This window comes from Engystomops pustulosus, chromosome 3, assembly GCF_040894005.1.
Source record: "Engystomops pustulosus chromosome 3, aEngPut4.maternal, whole genome shotgun sequence".
NCBI classification, from domain to species: domain Eukaryota; kingdom Metazoa; phylum Chordata; class Amphibia; order Anura; family Leptodactylidae; genus Engystomops; species Engystomops pustulosus.
In genome coordinates, this window is record NC_092413.1 from 38,289,316 (window position 1) to 38,308,633 (window position 19,318).

Genomic DNA, 19,318 nt, shown 5'->3' on the forward strand with positions numbered 1-19,318 from the left:
GGACCATTGTGTTGTATGGGGCCCCGCTTGATGGTCAATTATTAAATAGACCTTGATTTTCAGGCCAAGCTGCAGTCTGCTCAAAATTTAGGGGGGGGGGAGCTCGCCCTCCTCCCCCACGGAGCAGACAGGGCCGACCCCAGACTTCCCACCCCCACAGAGCTGGCCGGGGCTGCCGCCACTAAATTTATTTTTGATTTATTTTTGTGTGATTGAGGTCATAACGTTTTTTTTAGTAAGCTATTAATATCAGCCCCCGTCACACTACAGGATTGGGCGGTCACATAGACAACTCAATCTTGTTCATGGCTCTGTGTGCACGATCCCACACGGCCATAGGAATGTGGAGCTACTCACTGCTCCAGCCCTCGGCCAATGTAGAATGTCATATGATCTGAGCTCCGGTCACATGACTTTCCATCGGAGCCGCAAGATGCCTCGAAAGGGGAGGAGGGGTTTGTGTTGCTGAGAGGTAAGGCCCGAGCTAGCAGCAAGCACCGGCAGCAAAATAACAAGTGCATTTATACGCGTTGTGGGTTTTATTGGGAGTAAGCCAGTATCTACAAGCGTAGACCCTTGTATTGGATTGAGACCCATTAAAATCTTCCACTGTGTTTCAATGCAGCCAATTGGCAAGATCAAAAAGTTTTTTTTGCTCAAAATATTGTACACACTGCACTCCATCTCGACAGAAAAAAACTAGAAATTAAGATATTTTTGCCAATATATTAAACAAGAAAGCTGAAATATCACATATTCATAAGTATTCAGCCCCCGGTGATAAGTATTCAGCCCCTTCGCTCAGTATTGAGTGGAAGCGGCTTTGGAGCTGGTGCAGCCAGGAGTCTTCTTGGGAAGATGCTACACGTTTTTCACACCTGGATTTGGGGATCCTCTGCCTCTTCCTTGTAGATCCTCTCCAGTTCCCTCAGGTTTGATGGTGAACGTTGGTAGAAGCCATAACTTTTTGCATTTAAGGGATATGGAGACCACTGTGCTCTTAGGAACTTTGAGTGCTGCAGAAAATCTTTTGGAACTTCTTTGGCAGTTCCTTAGACTTCATGATTATCATGTGCCCGGATATGTATCAGAAAAGCTGAGAAGAGGAGATTTGCTTGATAACACAGCTCTTAACAATGCGTTTACAAAACATATGCGTTAAGAGCTGTGTAATCAAGCAAATCTCCTCTTCTCAGCTTTTCTGATGAAAACACATGCGTTACTGCCACATGTGAACGCACCATCGGCTCTGAGGTCTTCTATAGACAGCGATGTTTAATTGGACTCCAATGAAGGAGTAGAACCATCTCACGGAGGATCAGAAGGAAATGGACAGCACGCGAGTTAAATATGAGAGTCACAGCAAAGGGTCTGAATACTTATGACCATGTGATAGTTCAGTTATTCTTGTTCAATAAATTAGCAAAAATATCTACATTTCAGTTTTCTTCTGTAAAGATGGGGTGCAGAGTGTACATTAATGAGCAAAAAAAAAAAAACTGTTTGGATTTTACTAATTGCCTTCAATAAAACAAAGAATGAAAAGTTTTAAGGCATCTGAATACTTTCTGTACCCACTGTCTATAATCATTTCTTACTTTATTCATCTAGACTTTCCTTAGAGGTAATCAGTTTTCTTTAAGGCTCATTAAAACCAAACAGCAAAAGGTTTTAATTACATTTTTCCTCAGATTGTAGATTTATGTTTTCTATTTTATGTGTATTGTTATGGGGGCTGCCAACCTGCCAGTGGCGCAACTAGAGTCCTCTGAGCCCCAGGGCGAAATTCCCAACAGGGCCCCCCTCGCTACGCTTAAAAACATTGAACACCATCCACCAGTAGCCGTAATCAATGTCCCCCTCACCAGTAGCCATAATTAATGTCCCCCCATAGGTAATATCCCCCCAAATTGCCATTTCCTAACTTTCACCTATGCCCCCTGCACCCCTTCACTTCCCCACTATGCGCACATGGCGTGAAGGTGACGTACATCCCCGCTATGCGCACATGGCGTGAAGGTGACGTACATCCCCGCTATGCGCACATGGCGTGAAGGTGACGTACATCCCCGCTATGCGCACATGGCGTGAAGGAAACTGCGATTATTTGTGTTTGTACGCCATAAAACTGCTGGTGCTGCTGCTGCGCTTCAGAGTAGTCTTGTTGGATTTCCCGAAAGTACCACTAGATGGCGAAAAAACCCTCTGTACCATCATACACAGAAATGTTACCAAATGTTATAGCAGATGCTGTCACAGCGTTCAGGTCACTGGCGTGCAGCTTATTTGCATACTGTCTCTTATTTCCCCTACAAATAACAATATGTTTCCAACCTCATTCTTTTTATATATCAATTAGGAAGGAAAATTTTCAGGACAAATGTCCTAAACCACCCTAAGGACATTATGAATCAATGGTTAAGTGTCCCAAATCTCCCAATAGTATGTCCATCTGTGCCAGCAAAGAAAACATAAACCGGGCACCCGTGCAGAGATGCCACCGCAATATAACCAGGCATCACTGGGCATGTGCTGCGAGTATGACAATAGCACAATGAAGCCGGGGTGTACTACATCTCAGTTCACCAGAAAGGACTCCAATGCATCCTAATGGACTCATCTCTAGGTAACTATAAAGGTTTTTTTTATAGCACTCTTGGAGAGAAAACAGGGCATTTTAGGACATGAAACCATCGATCCATAAGAACGTGTGGTTGGTTTAGTGTCTCGAACCTCCCCAAGAGGTTACCTTTAACCTTTGCGTGCTTTTGATGTGCAGAACTTACATTGCACTCGGACCAGTTGTAATTAGAGATGAGCGAATATGCTCGTCCGAGCTTGATGCTCGTTCGAGCATTAGCGTACTCGAAACTGCTCGTTGCTCGGACGAATACTTCGCCCGCTCGAGAAAATGGCAGCTCCCGCCGTTTTGCTTTTTGGCGGCCAGAAACAGAGCCAATCACAAGCCAGGAGACTCTGCACTCCACCCAGCATGACGTGGTACCCTTACACGTCGATAGCAGTGGTTGGCTGGCCAGATCAGGTGACCCTGGGATAGACTAGCCGCTGCCCGCATCATTCTGTGTCTGGATGCCGCTAGGGAGAGAGCTGCTGCTGGTCAGGGAAAGCGTTAGGGTGTTCTATTAGCTTACTGTTAGGCAGGAGTGATTCTCCAAGAACCCAACAGCCCTTCTTAGGGCTACAATAACGTTCTACTTTTTTTTTTTTTTATTTGCATCTAGTACCATTTTGTGAGGAATTAGCAGGGGGACTTGCTACCGTTGTGTTTATCCACCTCAAACACCAAAGTGGGAAAATTTAGTAGGGGTTGGATTTCAATTAGGCACAGTCTGCCATTTTTCCTTTTTTATTTTACGTTTATTTTGTTTAATAACTCAGTGTCATCTCATCTGGCATAGTAGTGTGCTTTCATACTTGGCTAGAAAATAGCCATAGGAGAATCCAAACGGCTTACGCCTACAGTAGCGTTATATATTTGATTTCTGGTTGATCTGCTGGTGGCTGTACTTGCTGCAGTGCATCTACTAGCCAATTGTGAGCAATTTGTAGTGAGACTTGCGACCGCTGTGTTTTGCGCTTAGTGACGCACATATCCATTGCAAAGACCGAAGTGGGAAAATTTAGTAGGGGTTGGATTTCAATTAGGCACAGTCTGCCATTTGTCCTTTTTTATTTTACGTTTATTTTGTTTAATAACTCGGTGTCATCTCATCTGGCATAGTAGTGTGCTTTCATACTTGGCTAGAAAATAGCCATAGCAATAGGATAGCATTGTTTGGTTTTAAAAACTCAAAAACACAAAAAAAAAAAAAAAACACAAAAAAAGTTAAAAAAAAATTAAAGCTATAACTCTCATTTTAAAAATGTTTAACCCGAGGGCTAGGGGTAGAGGACGAGGGCGGGGACGTGGGCGTCCAACTACTGCAGGGGTCAGAGGCCGTGGTCCTGGGCGGGGTGAGACACCACCTGCTTATGAGGGAGCAGGGGAACGCCGCAGAGCTACACTCCCTAGGTTCATGTCTGAAGTTACTGGGACTCGTGGTAGAGCACTGTTGAGGCCAGAACAGTGCGAACAGGTGATGTCGTGGATTGCTGACAATGCTTCGAGCAATTTGTCCACCAGTCAGTCTTCCACGCAGTCCACCCATGTCACCGAAATCGCCACTCCTCCAGCTCCTGCACCTCAGCCTCCTCCCCCCCAGTCTGCCCCCTCCCAGGAAAATTTGGCATTTGAACCGGCATACTCTGAGGAACTGTTTTCTGGACCCTTCCCACAGTCACAAACCACTTGTCCGGTTGCTGCTGAGCAATTTTCCGATGCCCAGGTTTTCCACCAGTCACAGTCTGTGGGTGATGATGACCTTCTTGACGTAGTGGAAGTGTGTAAAGAGGTGTCCGACGATGAGGAGACACGGTTGTCAGACAGTGGGGAAGTTGTTGTCAGGGCAGGAAGTCCGAGGGGGGAGCAGACTGAGGGATCGGAGGATGATGAGGTGACAGACCCAAGCTGGGTTGAGAGGCCGGGTGAACACAGTGCTTCTGAGACGGAGGAGAGTCCTCGACCAGAACAGGTTGGAAGAGGCAGTGGTGGGGCCAGACGGAGAGGCAGGGCCAGAGCTGGTGCATCAGCGCCAAATGTGTCAACTAGTGAAGCTCCCGTGGTGAGGGCTCTTGCGGCGAGGGCTAGATCTTCAGAAGTCTGGAGGTTCTTTAAGGAAACACCGGATGACCGACGGACTGTGGTGTGCAACATTTGCCAAACCAGGCTCAGCAGGGGTTCCACCACTACTAGCTTAACTACCACCAGTATGCGCAGGCATATGAATGCTTAACACCCCACTCAGTGGCAACAAGCCCGTTCACCTCCGGCCGTGCACACCACTGCTCCTTCCCCTGTGTCAGCTGATAGTCAGCCCCCTGCCCAGGACCCTGCCACAAAAACCCCATCGTCGCCTCCACGATCCTCCACAGCATCCACCAGCGTTCAGCTCTCCATACCCCAGACGCTGGAGCGGAAACGCAAATATAGTGCAACCCACCCGCACGCCCAAGCCCTTAATGTGCACATCTCCAGATTGCTTAGCCTGGAGATGCTGCCCTATAGGCTAGTAGAGACCGAGGCCTTTCGCAACCTCATGGCGGCGGCCGCCCCTCGGTATTCGATCCCCAGCCGCCACTACTTTTCCCGATGTGCCGTCCCAGCCCTGCACCAGCATGTGTCAGACAACATCACCCGTGCCCTGACCAACGCCGTTTCTGACAAGGTCCACCTGACCACGGACACGTGGACGAGTGCTGCCGGGCAGGGCCACTATATATCGCTGACGGCACATTGGGTTAACTTGGTGGAGGCTGGGACCGAGTCTGACCCTGGGGCTGGTCATATACTGCCGACGCCGAGGATTGCGGGGCCTACCTCGGTCCAGGTGTTTCAGGCCTACTATGCCTCCTCCTCCTCCCACCCCTCCTCCACCTCCGAACTACCATCCGTGTGCACGGCGCCATCAGTCGGTAGCTCTAGGCACAGCAGCAGTGCCGTCGCTAAGCGACAGCAGGCGGTGCTCAAACTGCTGAGCCTAGGCGACAAAAGGCACACCGCCCAAGAGCTATTACAGGGCATCACGGCGCAGACTGATCTGTGGCTGGCACCGCTGAACCTGAAGCCAGGCATGGTTGTGTGTGACAACGGCCGTAACCTGGTGGCGGCTCTGCAACTCGGCAGACTGACACATGTGCCATGCCTGGCCCATGTGTTAAATCTGATAGTTCAGCGTTTCCTCAAGACATACCCCAATCTGTCAGATTTGCTCACGAAGGTGCGCCGCATCTGTGCGCATTTCAGGAAGTCCAGCACAGATGCTGCCACTCTCAGGGCAGCGCAGCGCCGCCTCCAACTGCCCGCTCACCGACTGTTGTGCGACGTGCCCACGAGGTGGAATTCAACACTGACCATGTTATCCAGAGTTTACCAGCAGCGCAGAGCGATTGTAGACTGCCAGATGTCAACTTCCACCAGAAGTGGTAGTCAGGTCAGTCAGCTTCCTCAAGTCTACAATGAGGAGTGGACGTGGATGTCTGATATCTGTCAGGTGCTGAGTAACTTTGAGGAGTCAACACAGATGGTCAGTGGCGATGCCGCCATCATCAGCCTCACCATCCCGCTGCTTGGCCTGTTGAAAAACTCTCTGATCAGCATGAAGTCGGAAGCTTTGCGCTCGTCACAAGAGACGGGGGAAGAAGATTCCCTTGTTGATAGCCAAAGCACCCTCAGGTCTGTTTCTCAGCGCATATCGGAGGAGGTGGAGGTGGAGGAGGATGAGGAGGAAGAGGAGGAGAATGTTGGCGAGACACAAGAGGGGACCATTGTTGAGTCCTTCACTGTTCAGCGTGTATGGGCAGAAGAAGAGGAGTTGGAGGAGTTGGAGGAGGAGGAAATGGACAGTCAGGCCAGTGAGGGGAGTGAATTCTTACGCGTTGGTACTCTGGCGCATATGGCAGATTTCATGCTAGGCTGCCTATCCCGTGACCCTCGCGTTCAAAGAATTTATTCCAGCACCGATTACTGGGTGTTCACTCTCCTGGACCCACGGTACAAGCAAAATCTTTCCACTCTCATCCCTGCAGAGGAAAGGAGTGTGAGAATGCATGAATACCAGCAGGCCCTGGTGCACAAGCTGAAACAGTATTTCCCTTCTGACAGCGCTAGCGGCAGAGTGCGTAGTTCTGCGGGACAAGTAGCGAGGGAGAGTAGGCGAGCAGGCAGCTTGTCCAGCACTGGCAAGGGTACGCTTTACTAGGCTTTTGCCAGCTTTATGTCACCCCAGCAAGACACTGTCACCTGTCCCCAGTCTCGGCAGAGTAGGGCTGATCTTTACAGAAAGATGGTGAGGGAGTACGTAGCTGACCATACCATCGTCCTAAATGATCACACAGCTCCCTACAACTACTGGGTTTCAAAGCTGGACATGTGGCACGAACTGGCGCTGTACGCCTTGGAGGTTCTTGCCTGCCCTGCCGCTAGCGTCTTGTCCGAGCGGGTTTTCAGTGCAGCTGGTGGCATCATCACAGATAAGCGTACACGCCTGTCGACTGACAGCGCTGACAGGCTGACGCTTATTAAAATGAATAAAGGCTGGATTTCTCAGAATTTCCAATCTCCACCAGGTGAAGGAAGCTCAACCTGAATAATTGATCCACTCCTCCTCCTCCTCATTTTCCTCCTTCTCCTCCTCTTTGTACAGTAAAGCAGAGGAAACTGGCTATTTTTTGACAGGGCCCACTGGCTCTTGCTATAGTACTTTATGCATTTAATTTTTCTGGAGGGCCACCTACCCGGTCCTCTGTTTGAAACAATTTTTGTGAGTGCCACATACAGGCACTCAATCTATTCCATTTTTCTGGAGGGCCACCTACCTGCTCCTCTGGTTTGAAAACTTTTTGGGACTGCCACATACAGGCACTCAATCTATTCCATTTTTCTGGAGGGACACCTACCTGCTCCTCTGGTTTGAAAACTTTTTGGGACTGCCACATACAGGCACTCAATCTATTCCATTTTTCTGGAGGGCCACCTACCTGCTCCTCTGGTTTGAAAACTTTTTGGGACTGCCACATACATGCACTCAATCTATTCCATTTTTCTGGAGGGACACCTACCTGCTCCTCTGGTTTGAAAACTTTTTGGGACTGCCACATACAGGCACTATCCAAATTAAATTGTCTCCATAGCAGCCTCCACACGTTGTCTCCATTGCTACCTCCAAAAGTCGTCCATATAGCTGCCTCCATACATCCTCCCCTTATCAAACGAGGTGTGTCAGGCAGAAATTTGGGTTGTTTTCATGGATTCCACATCAAAGTTGTTAACTTTGTCGCCACCCTGCTGTGTTATCCACAAAATATACTGGCAAACTTTTATGATTAACCGATATTATTTCAGCGCTTCTTGCGCAGCTGTTTACATTCCCCTCACCCGCCATATCCTAAACTTATAAGAACGCTACTACACTTGATCTTATACAAAAGGTTCTTAGAAGTGCTGTTTGGGGAGTAGCCTATAGACAGGGGCTTGGATTGGCGAAAGCTCGCCTGGCAGTGGAGCGCCAGCTCCATGCCAAGATCCAACTAACATAGTTTTAACTGCAGCACCTTTAATCTACTACTAGTTCACTGCCTCCATACATGGTCCCCTTATCAAACGAGCTGTGTCAGGCAGAATTTTGGGTTGTTTTCATGGCTTCCATGTTAACTTTGTCGCCACCCTGCTGTGTAATCCACAAAATATACTGGCAAACTTTTATCATGTACCGATATTATTTGAGCGCTTCTTGCTCACCTCCTTTGGTTCCTCTCTGCCACCCATTGGTTTGAAGCCTGAGTCCATTTAGGGTATGTCGCCATGACACTCTCTAGCCTGCTGCCGCTGCCTCTGCATGCCGTCCCCTATAGTGTCAGGGTCAATTATTGGATGTTTTAGATGCTATCTAGCTTCATTCTGTCCCTCTGTCATGGCCATGCTGTTGCCCATAATTTTGGCATAATGTTGCGATTATGCAGCCTCAGAGGCATCCATGCATGCTGCCCCTGCTGTTTCCTGTCCATTTCCGTGGTGTTTCCATCCTTTTCTGAGGTTCCCAGGTGTTTGGCCAAGCTTCCCTGTGCAGAGCCTTGGTCCCCTTGAAAAATGCTCGAGTCTCCCATTGACTTCAATGGGGTTCGTTATTCGAGACGAGCACTCGAGCATCGGGAAAAGTTCGTCTCGAATAACGAGTACCCGAGCATTTTAGTGTTCGCTCATCTCTAGTTGTAATCAATGGGCTTTTTTCAGACTTTTTTTTTTTTTTTTTTTTAAACGCAGGTTTAAATCTCGGCATGCTCTGCTTTTGCAAGTCACGTGCAAAAACGCACCATACAAGTCTATGGAGACGCATCAAAAACGCATTGCACTCTGAGACGCATGTAAGTCCAATACAAGTGCAATGCGTTTTTCACTGATCAATTGCCATAGAGAAGATAGAGCTCAGTATTGAGTCCTTTTCACGCACGTTATCTGCGCTTGAAAAACGCATTGAAATTGCATTGAAAACCCGTGTGAAAAACTGAGCCACTGAACAAACTCTGATGCAAAATGTCAGTTTTTCACTGACCAAACCCTGATCGCACCCTGATCAGACTCTGACGTTATCTTCAACGGAAATGTGGAAGGGGCCTTACTTAGATCCAGGCCCTGTGACTATGGTAATCACCTTTCTTATAAGATCTACCTAAAATTATAGTAATGAGCTTGAGGGGCTCTGGGGATGTTTCCAAAGCCCGTCACTGATGTCTTTTAACTGGTTATTAGAGTGAGCAGAGCAACTCACCCTCCGTCTGTGTAGCAGCAGCAGGATGTGCAGGGGGAGTGGAGACCTGCTCATTAGCATAGTTTTAAAAGTTGATTTTAGAAGGAAAGCGGCCGTGGATAACAAGTATAAGAAGATGACCACAGATCTATGAGGAAGCGTCACTGATTTATCATGATAGATTTTGATATAGTAGATTTCCTTTAATATTAATATCCAATCTGATTTTATCATTAACATAACTGGCTCAGCTCACTTTTGTTGACCTATGTAAACCAGCAAATTACATCAATTCATGGGGGCATCCAGGTCCCTGTGTTGTGGGTGTCATCAACATCTCTCCTCTAGCGCTCTCCCTCCTGGCCTCTCACCCCTTAATCCGGCCCTGTAAATGCACCAAATAGATTTAAAGGGGTTTTCCCCACAAACTAAAGTTAACCCTTATCCATGGGATAGGGCCTTATTTATTAATCAGGGGGGTCTCAGTGCCAAGACCCTCACAGATCATGAAAATGAGGGGACCCCTCATCGCACCATCAGAGTAATGGTGCAGAAGGCTGCACATGACCGTTCTGCTTCATTAATATCTATGGAGCTGACAGAGATTGGTGAGCGCAGCGCTCAATCTCCATCAGCTCCATTAAAGGAGCAGAACGGTCATGTGCGGCCGTCTGCTCCATTACTCTGACGGAACCACGAGGGATCCGATGGACCCCTCGTTTTCGGCGGAGGCTGCCATGGCAACTGATTGCCACCCCTCGATGACGTCACTGGGAGCGATGATCGTCACCAAGATGGCAGCGCCCATCTTTTTGAAGCTGCCAGGGGTGATGGACGGGTAAACACCTGTGATCGGCACCAGCACCGATTGCGGGTTTTACCGCAATGTGCAGCAAAGACTTACCGGCTATGGAGAGGGCTCAACCCGTGAGCCATCTTAGATTTCAAGTCACTTTAAGAGGCCTAAATAAAAGTAAAACCCCATAAATTACCCCATTATAAAAACTACACCCCTTAATGTATGTAAAACAACTTTCATGAAGGTTGTTAACCCTTTAATTATTTTACAGGGGATAAAACAAGATCGGATGCAATTTTGAAATTTACATTTTTTTGGCTAAAGGAATGTGTTTTTCAAAAAATGTACAAATTCTCAGTGGATAAAATACCAAAACTGTCCAAAGTTTGATACCTAATCCCTCCCGCGTATAACAATACCCCATATGTGGTGGTAACCTGCTGTATGGGCACACGCCAGGGCATCAAAGGGAAGCTGCGCCATTCAGAGCAGATTATGCCTTGTCCCCTTTTATTGGCTATACAGTCTTTTTGGGGGGGTAAATTTGGACAAATAAGGGATTATTTTTTGCGAAATTAGATACTTAACAAATACTTCATTTAAGTGGGTCATTAGCTCATTGATCAGATTTTAGTAACTGTATGTAGGGAAAAAAATTTTTGGTTTCCTTTCTTCTTGTATTTTTTGGGGTCATTCACCATACCATAAAAATAACATATCTTTATTCTATGGATCACTACGGTTATGGTGATACCTCAAGGGGTTAAAACTGACAAAAAAAAGGAAGTACAGGCAGTTACGTACAATATAAGTTCTGTAGGTTTGTTCTTAAGTTGAATTTGTATGCAAGTCGGTACTGTATATTACTGTAACCCCAGACAATTTTTTTTTTTTTGACAATTGGATTTTAAAACTTTTGGGTTGTCATAAGAGTCAGGATTAACACTAAAGCTTAATTACAGACACCTGTGATAACTATTACAGCTGATCATTGTAGCCTAGAACCAAAGTACAGTAAATTACCAATGTCCAGAGGTCCGTTTGTAACTAGGGGTCGTCTGTAAGTCGGGTGTTCTTAAGTCGGGGGGGGGGGGCACTGGTAAGGAAAAGGTTATTATGAGAAGTTTAAGAATTAGACACAAGAGGGCACCCAAAAGACACCTATGATTTGGTTTCTATCCTACAGGGCAGGAGAATGCAAAATTCTCTAAATATGAATACACAAAACATTGCACAACTGAACAACAGTCTCCACCACTGCAGAGAGATGAGGCCAGTGATGCTTCAGTTTAAAGAAAAATACATTGTAACAAAAACTCACCAATTTTCTGGATAATGGTGCAAAACGTTATTGAAAAGCCGTAAGGTAAGTCCACGCTGCACAGGCTTCTCTCATAGCATTCACTAGAGCTGCATGTGTTATGAATAAAAGTAGTCCAGGAAGTGCTTACTACAAACATTGCCCTATTCAAATATGGTGACTACGGTGTCCTAGCTGAGCCAAAAGTCCACATTAGAAACAGCTTTGCTTTTTTTTTCCAACAGATGTGATTGAGCTGTGTGAAGTTATTTTACAGCCACATTATTATATAACATGAAAAATTTGTTTGTACAAATTTGGAAGTATGCTTTACCAACAAAAATATTATTCAATGCTATATTATACAAAGAATAACAAAGAATAATCATGTATACTAATATATATGTATACTCCGCATATTGTCGACCTTTTGCCATCCATTCGCTTAATATTGTGGTCTCCTGTCCTCCAGTCTCCTCATATTGTGGCCCCTGTCTTCCATTCCCTTCATATTACAATGGCACTCAGGGGAACTTGCAGACCCTTTTTTTGAGACACCCAGTGATCAAACAATTGTGTCAATTTTGTGGAATAGGGTAAGAATACAACACTTTGTTTGTTTCATTCTAATATTTTTGTTTTTTTCTGTGATTTAGAAGGCTTTATTTTATGTAATTTTTTTTTTTAATCCCAATGCATAACCCGACTGTTTGATATTCTTATCGCCTCAATATCATACTATAATACTACAAATTACTATTCTCTTAGGGCTGTGAGCTGTGGGCGCCCATCATTGCCGTAAGTTTACTGGTTATCCTTTCATGCACCACTTTGGATGACTACTAATGTAGCTTCCTGGATAAGACTTGCCACTGGTTGACATGACACTTTGTTTCTTGCTGAGGTAACTCAAAACCTTAACCCAGAATGTTTCTTCCTTCCAACAAATTGACTTCAGATGACTTAGAGTTCTCTTGGTGGTCAGCATGTGGTTGGGTAATCATGACCTTGCTTCTGCAATGGTGTGTTGCTTTTACTTATGACCATATGTGTCCTACATTTAGTGTTTAAACATTGAGATTCAGGGCTGACACCTCCGAGTTCTCAGCCACTAAGGTATGTGGTGTTTTAATTTCCTGGTGCTTATCTTATTGTCATTGTATTAGGTTATATCTTGAACTTGAGTTCCTATCGCTCCATGAAGCAACGCCCAAATATTGATATAAGCCTCATGTTTAGAAGTAAAGGTTTATATAACCATGTGATCAAAGCTCCATCTAACCATCTGAGAGTACTGCATAAAAGCTTGTAAACTCCATGCATCAAAAAGATCAGTGCTGCATATTTATAGGCAGTGTAAATTGCTAAGGGGGGAATTTATGAAGATGAAGCTCCATCGTGCAATAGTCTTAATATTCGCCCTAAGAGGTTCCAGATGCACCTGGATTAATTCTGATAATAAACTTCTGCCTGTTCTACAATTCGGCTATAACCTGCGGCAAGATTCTGGCCCAGGATCTAGTCAAACATTGGGGAAGAGGGTGTTACTGTCCAGGCCCATCCTGATCCCCAGCTCTCTACCACCACTTGCGCAGGATGGTGGCTCTAACACCCTGCTACCCACTTGGGAGTCTATGAAGCGTTTCAGAAGGTTGTATAGCACCTGTAGCATAGAATTATTGCACCAAAAGAAAAGAGGTTGACAAATACTTACTATTGATTGCCTATGCTTAGAATTTGCAATCAATAGTTGATGTTGGAGGCCGCCCCTACACAGATCAGTTTCAGTGGGACATTCAGTGGGAGCCGCTGATGCAGTTGCCGTTTGCTTCCGGCTCCCTTGAACACACAGCAGTGTGGATGGCCTATCCAAAGGACTGTTCATCCATAGGAAATAATAGACAATCCCTTTCAAGGTGTGGTCACAGATGGTATTTGTATTGCGTTTAAAAGTGCAATGCAAATGCCCGGGAGCACGGCTCGGCCTGATCGCATTTGCGCTTCCCTAATCGATAACAAGCACCTGATGTTTTGCATTGTTTAAATGAAAGACACTCCCTTGCTGGCAGAGGTAGTTGATGTCACCTTGCTCTCCCATGCTCCCTGGATGGAAGAGGAAGGTGGCAAGGGATGTGCATAATTAGCAGCCCGGAGTGCTGGACATCGTGTCCCCGCGATCCTTGCTGCTAATTATAACTTTCTTTTGTAGGTGATCCCCGCTTGTCAAGACTAGTGGCGGACAGCGCCAGGATCAAGATGAAGAGGAGTAGAGGTGAGTATTTCTAGTCTCTTTTTTTTCTTTTTTAAGTGGTTGATTTCCTTTGAATGCCCCTATGCCGGTTTTCTGTCAGACTTTGCACATTCTTTTAGTGCAAACTGTTTGCACATGCATTAATGAAGTGTCTGCGACAGATTTCTGACGAACACAACACATTTGTGTCGCGACTGCATAACGCCAAATGCGACACCAAATTTATGAATCTGGTGCCCTCTGCACACTCCACAGCTGTTACGGTTTGTAAGTTTTTTGATAAATGTGGGCAACTGGGTTTTTGTTACCGATCACATGCATTAGTATCTAGATGCATATGCAATTTGACCCAACCAAAGGTGTTTTTAAATGCAATACAAACCCACCTGTGCGCATACCCTTAAAGGGATTGTCTATTTTTTTTTACTAATCATAGCTAGTCTTTGGATACACCTTCAATAGTTAATCTGCTGCTTATTCAGGACCCCAAGAGGGACAGATGCTCTTTATAGCCACACTACACTCCAGCCAAGAGATGAGGATACTAAATAGGAGACCACACCCCCCTCTCTCTTGAGTATAGGAAAAATGGGTCAATAAGTTATCTACCAGTGATTTACTAATGACAGTTATGTACCAGCAGTATTCAGTATTTCTAGGAATAGATCTGTTAATGACATTTGGACTTTGAAGCTTTGCGTCTTTGAAACACTGGTTTCCTCATATTATTGTCATAACCATCATACAGATTAGATTGCTTAAAACATGATGCAATTATAACAAGACTAATATTAGGGCTAGAGTTCACAAATAGCTCATTTTAGACGCAAGAAAGAAATTCCGTATGAGCAAAGTATGACAATTCCCTGCTGACTGCCCTGAGGTGTGCCAGTGTGGATTGAAGGGGTTGGTACTATCAGCTGGTTAGAATTTCATGTCAATACCACCTTTAGGGTGCGTTCACACATGGCGTTAACGCATGCGTTTCAAAACGTACTGCAACAGCGGAAGAGACATTTGCCTAATTCAATTGAAGTTCACATTATGGGGCAGATTTACTTACCCGGTCCTGTCGCAATCCCGCAATGTGTTGTTTGACGAGGTTTCGGGGATTCACTAAGCACGTGCGTCCGAGTCCCTGCATCCGTTGCTTCTGCGCTGAGGTCCGCCGGAGTTCACCTTCTTCTTCCCAGTGCATGTGAGTGCTTGATCTTGCGACACAATTCCTTTTTTAAATTCTGCGGTTTGTCCGAATCTGTCGGGTTGTCTGACGGCACGCAGCCCCACTTCTGCTGCGGGGCAATTCGGCGCAAAACGGAAATCACCGGGAAACCTGACGAAAATGCGGACCCTTAGTAAATGAGCCCCTATATGTTTGTAAAGCAACTTTTGTTAACACATGCGTTAACTGTTGTGTTTTGTAAACGCAAATGTTACATCCCACTTCAGTTGTTGCAATGCATTTTGAAGCACCTGCTTAAATGCCATGTGTGAACGCACCCATAGAAAGATATTTAATTGGTGAAGTGTACGATACCTGTTCCATCTGCTGTGTGCACAGCACATTGGTAAACAACTGGCTTAATGGTAGACTTGTAGAAAAATAGATATCCAGGAGAGTAAGTACCTTCAGGATGAAAAAGATGTGCCCCAAAGCAGGTCTGGGAAGTAAGAAGACTCCTTACAGAGACTTTGCCATTTAAGGCTGCCCCTGCAGGCGTGTGGAGACTTACAGCCATTGATGCTCCACTGCGGGGAATTCTATGTTTTCCAGGATGAGACAAGGAAGCCTTTCACCCAGATGTAACCAGTTCCCTACACTGTACTGATATCCAAACAGCACAGGAATCGGGAATCTGTTCCTTATGGAATAGAGTTACAGGTTAGGCTATCTGAAAAAGTTATGCTTGATGTTAAAGCGAACCTGGATTTCAAATTTTTACCTAACAGACTTTTTCAAAATGGGAGAGGAAGGCATCGGTCATGCACGAGGTGTGATGTCACCTCCATACTGGGAGAGGGAGATGCAGGGCCTTGCATAACTAGCAGCCCCAAGCGCCGACCATCTCGTCCCAGTGTTCAGCGCTGCTAATTATACGTTTTTTTTCTAGGAGATCCCGGCGTGTCAAGCTTAGAGCAGGACACCGCTGGGATCAACATCAAATAGAGCGAAGGTGAGTATTTGTAGCTGGTATGTCTACCAACTAATGGTAGATTTCCTTCAAAAGCAGATTGGGAATTATGATTGAAAAAGCTATGGGAGCCTATCATTAGGTGAAAATGTGAAATCCTGGTGACAGGTTCTCTTTTACATCAATCATGATTTTTTTTTTTCAAAAAAAAGTCTTATACCTCCCTACAGCTGCCTGCCTAGGACTGAGCAGTAAAAGTGGTCCCCAGGTTACGTACAAGATAGGGTCAATCGGTTTGTTCTTAAGTTGAATTTGTATGCAGATGTCACAGTGGGCAGAGGGGTCCGTCTTTAACTAGGGGTCGCCTGTAAGTCGGGTGTCCTTAAGTAGCCTGTATACGGTAAAAGTTACGCATACAAATCCTTCAGATACAAAGGAAAATAATTATAGCATTGAACCCACTGACAAGATGTTTTAAGGATTTTTGACTCAACAATGGCTAAGCTGCTGCAGCAACTGATTGGGAAGGGATTTTCTAGTCAAATTTAAAGCAAAAAATAACAAGGCCTGAATATGTTGATATTGAAAAGCTACTTTAAAAAGATTTTGATTATAAATTGATGATTTTTTTCCCCATTTCATGAGCAAGAAACAACTTATTTCTACCACAACAGGTGGCCACTTTCCATTAGTAATCTCTTGTACGGCTGAGGAAGCAAAAAAGTAATCATGTTAGGGCTACATATTTCATTTAAAAGACGGATAATACTTTAAAGGGGACCTACCACCACGAATCTACCTATAAAGGTAGATCGGGTGGTAGGTGGATCAATAGGACGTGAGGATAGCCCTTTTAAGGGCTAATCCTCACGTCCCCGCACTGTTTTGCCGAACAGCAGGCCCGCGTCTGTGCGGTCACTGCTCCGAAACAGGCGCGGGCCTGCTGTTCTGCGCCTGCAGGTTCGTCGGACCAGGGCGCGCAGCTGCAAGGAGCTGCGCACCGAAGATTGTGGGTAGGAGGGGTAAAGTGGCTACTGGGGCGTGGAGTAGCCACGCCGTGTAGCCACAGCTGCGGCTACTCCACGCCGTGTAGCCACAGCTGCGGCTACTCCACGCCCCAGTAGCCGCATAACAAAATTAGCATAAACCTTTTATATAAGTTCACAAAACAGTGCGGGGACGTGAGGATTAGCCCTTAAAAGGGCTATCCTCACGTCCTATTGATCCACCTACCATCCGATCTACCTTTATAGGTAGATTCGTGGTGGTAGGTTCCCTTTAACTTGTTTTAGACTCCTGATAAAAAAAAAGGTCCTTATAAGTTCACCTTTCTAGAACTGGTTTTATAATGGGATGAAAAGGACATTTTGGCCAGTGCAAAGAAAAAAAAATGACAGAGTTAATAATAATAATCTTTATTTATATAGTGCCATCATATTCCATAGCGCTTTACAAATCTTGGCCATTTAAATACTAATTCCCAATCTGATTTTATAATTAACATTACTGTTTTCACTCATTTTTAAAAGTTGACAAAAGTTTACCTGGTTCCTTGCAGGCAAACTGTATAGAGTTATGGAGACAATGGGGATAGAGCCGGAGTATAATAGCCCTGCCGCTTCTCTGGCACAGTCCCATACATCAAGAAGCCCCGGCTTATTTTATGGCGCATTTCTACACCAGACTTACAATATAAAATCACCTGGATTACAGTCACCTCACACAACTAACCTCACTGTAACCATATTACTACCATATTATTACTAGGAAAGTATTATATTATACCTCATGAATATATGTCACACGTTATACATATAATAAAGCATACTGTGTATATTATTTAAATTTATTCACTGCATACCCCTTATTACCAAAATACACAATAAATCACCTCCTTATAAATCAATATAGTATGATATTCAGCATAGTCATATGCAGCCACCTTTTATGCAGTTATTGATATGCAACCGCCCTAATTATCATAGCCAGCCCCCCCAGTATATACTATCTCCATCCCTACAGTACATACTGTATCCAACCCCCAATATATATCTCCAGCCCCCAGTATATAATATATCCAGCCCCCCATGTATATAGCTCCACCCCTCAAGTATATAGCTCCAAACTCACACTATATAGCTTTAGCCCTCCAGTATACAGCTCCAGACTCCCAGTATATAGCTCTAGCCCTCCAGTATATAGCTCCAGACTCCCAGTATATAGCTCCAGACCCCCAGCATGTAGCTCGAGCCCCCCAGCATGTAGCTCGAGCCCCCCAGCATGTAGCTCGAGCCCCCCAGCATGTAGCTCAAGCCCCCCAGCATGTAGCTTCAGTCCCCCAGTATATATCTCCACCCATCCAATATATAGCTCCAGATGCCCGGTATATAGCTCCATCCCTCCAGTATATAGCACCAGTGCCGCAATAATAAACAAAAATAAAACTGTACTCACCTTCCCCCGTTCCTGCTTCCATCACTTTGGTGCAGGCAGCGCAGTGTGATGTCACTGTGCCACCTGTACAAGGGCGCCTGACACAGCCAGGTACATGTGTCTATGGTGCCAGCCGCTTCTGCGTGAATGTGATGTGTGTAAAGTGGTTGCAGTAGTGGCGTCGCCACTGACATTTTGCCTGCGTCCGCCGGACATTTTCATATGGGGCCCTGGTTTGGACAGGCGTGGGATCATACCGCTCATATAAAGATCAGCCATCGAGCGCTCAATCCAGGATGGCCACACCGTAATACAGGATGGGATAGAACCTGCTCTATATCCTGCTGGCTGTAAGCTAGCTGACGTTTTTGAAGGCAACTCATGGCTGCGATATACCGTTGTATACATAAGTCCATAAGTGTAACTCTCCTTCCTTGTTTGCAACACAAGGTTCCATAAAGTACTGGCACCCGCCAATCTATACAAAGGGCACTCTTGCACCACAAAAAGGAGTTGTCCCACAAAGGACACTTATCCATTATTCAGTGGAACATTGGGTGTCTGAAAACTTGGACCCTTGGCAATTAAACGAATATTAACTTATAGATAAGCGTTTGATCACTGGGTGTTTGACAGCTGGGACTCAGCACCACAAGCGTGTTTTACCACAAGTGGTCCATGTGAATGGAGCAGTGTTATGTGTCCTTAACCATCCTTGTATTCATAATGCAGATCTAGAATGCTGGATCCTGCTCCTATCCTACTAGTGCATAAAGATGGAACAATTGTGTATCTATTGATTGATTATTGGGACATATATGTCGGATAATATCACTTGCATCTCTGACTAGTTTTAAAGATCCAAAAATAAGATATGTAAAAGCAAAAGTGCTGTGGATTTTTACACCTTTTCGACTCATCTATTGTCATTCCTCCATTTGCATCCCCCCTCATCCAGCGTGTTGGCATCATATATCTCTATCATTGTTTGCCATTGTAGAGTACTAATAGTTCTTATCAGGGAGATTCCGCTGGCGCCTG

General features: G+C 45.4%; 1 protein-coding gene across 1 annotated transcript in view; it reads right to left on the reverse strand.

Moving 5' to 3' along the window:
• The window catches only part of SHLD1 (shieldin complex subunit 1), a 51,094-nt gene extending 39,461 nt beyond the window's left edge, over positions 1 to 11,633 (reverse strand). Inside the window, exon 1 of the mRNA XM_072140506.1 lies at positions 11,483 to 11,633. The gene's annotated coding sequence lies outside the window, so the exon portion shown is untranslated. The remainder of the gene's footprint in view (positions 1 to 11,482) is intronic.
• Positions 11,634 to 19,318: the final 7,685 nt, after the last annotated feature.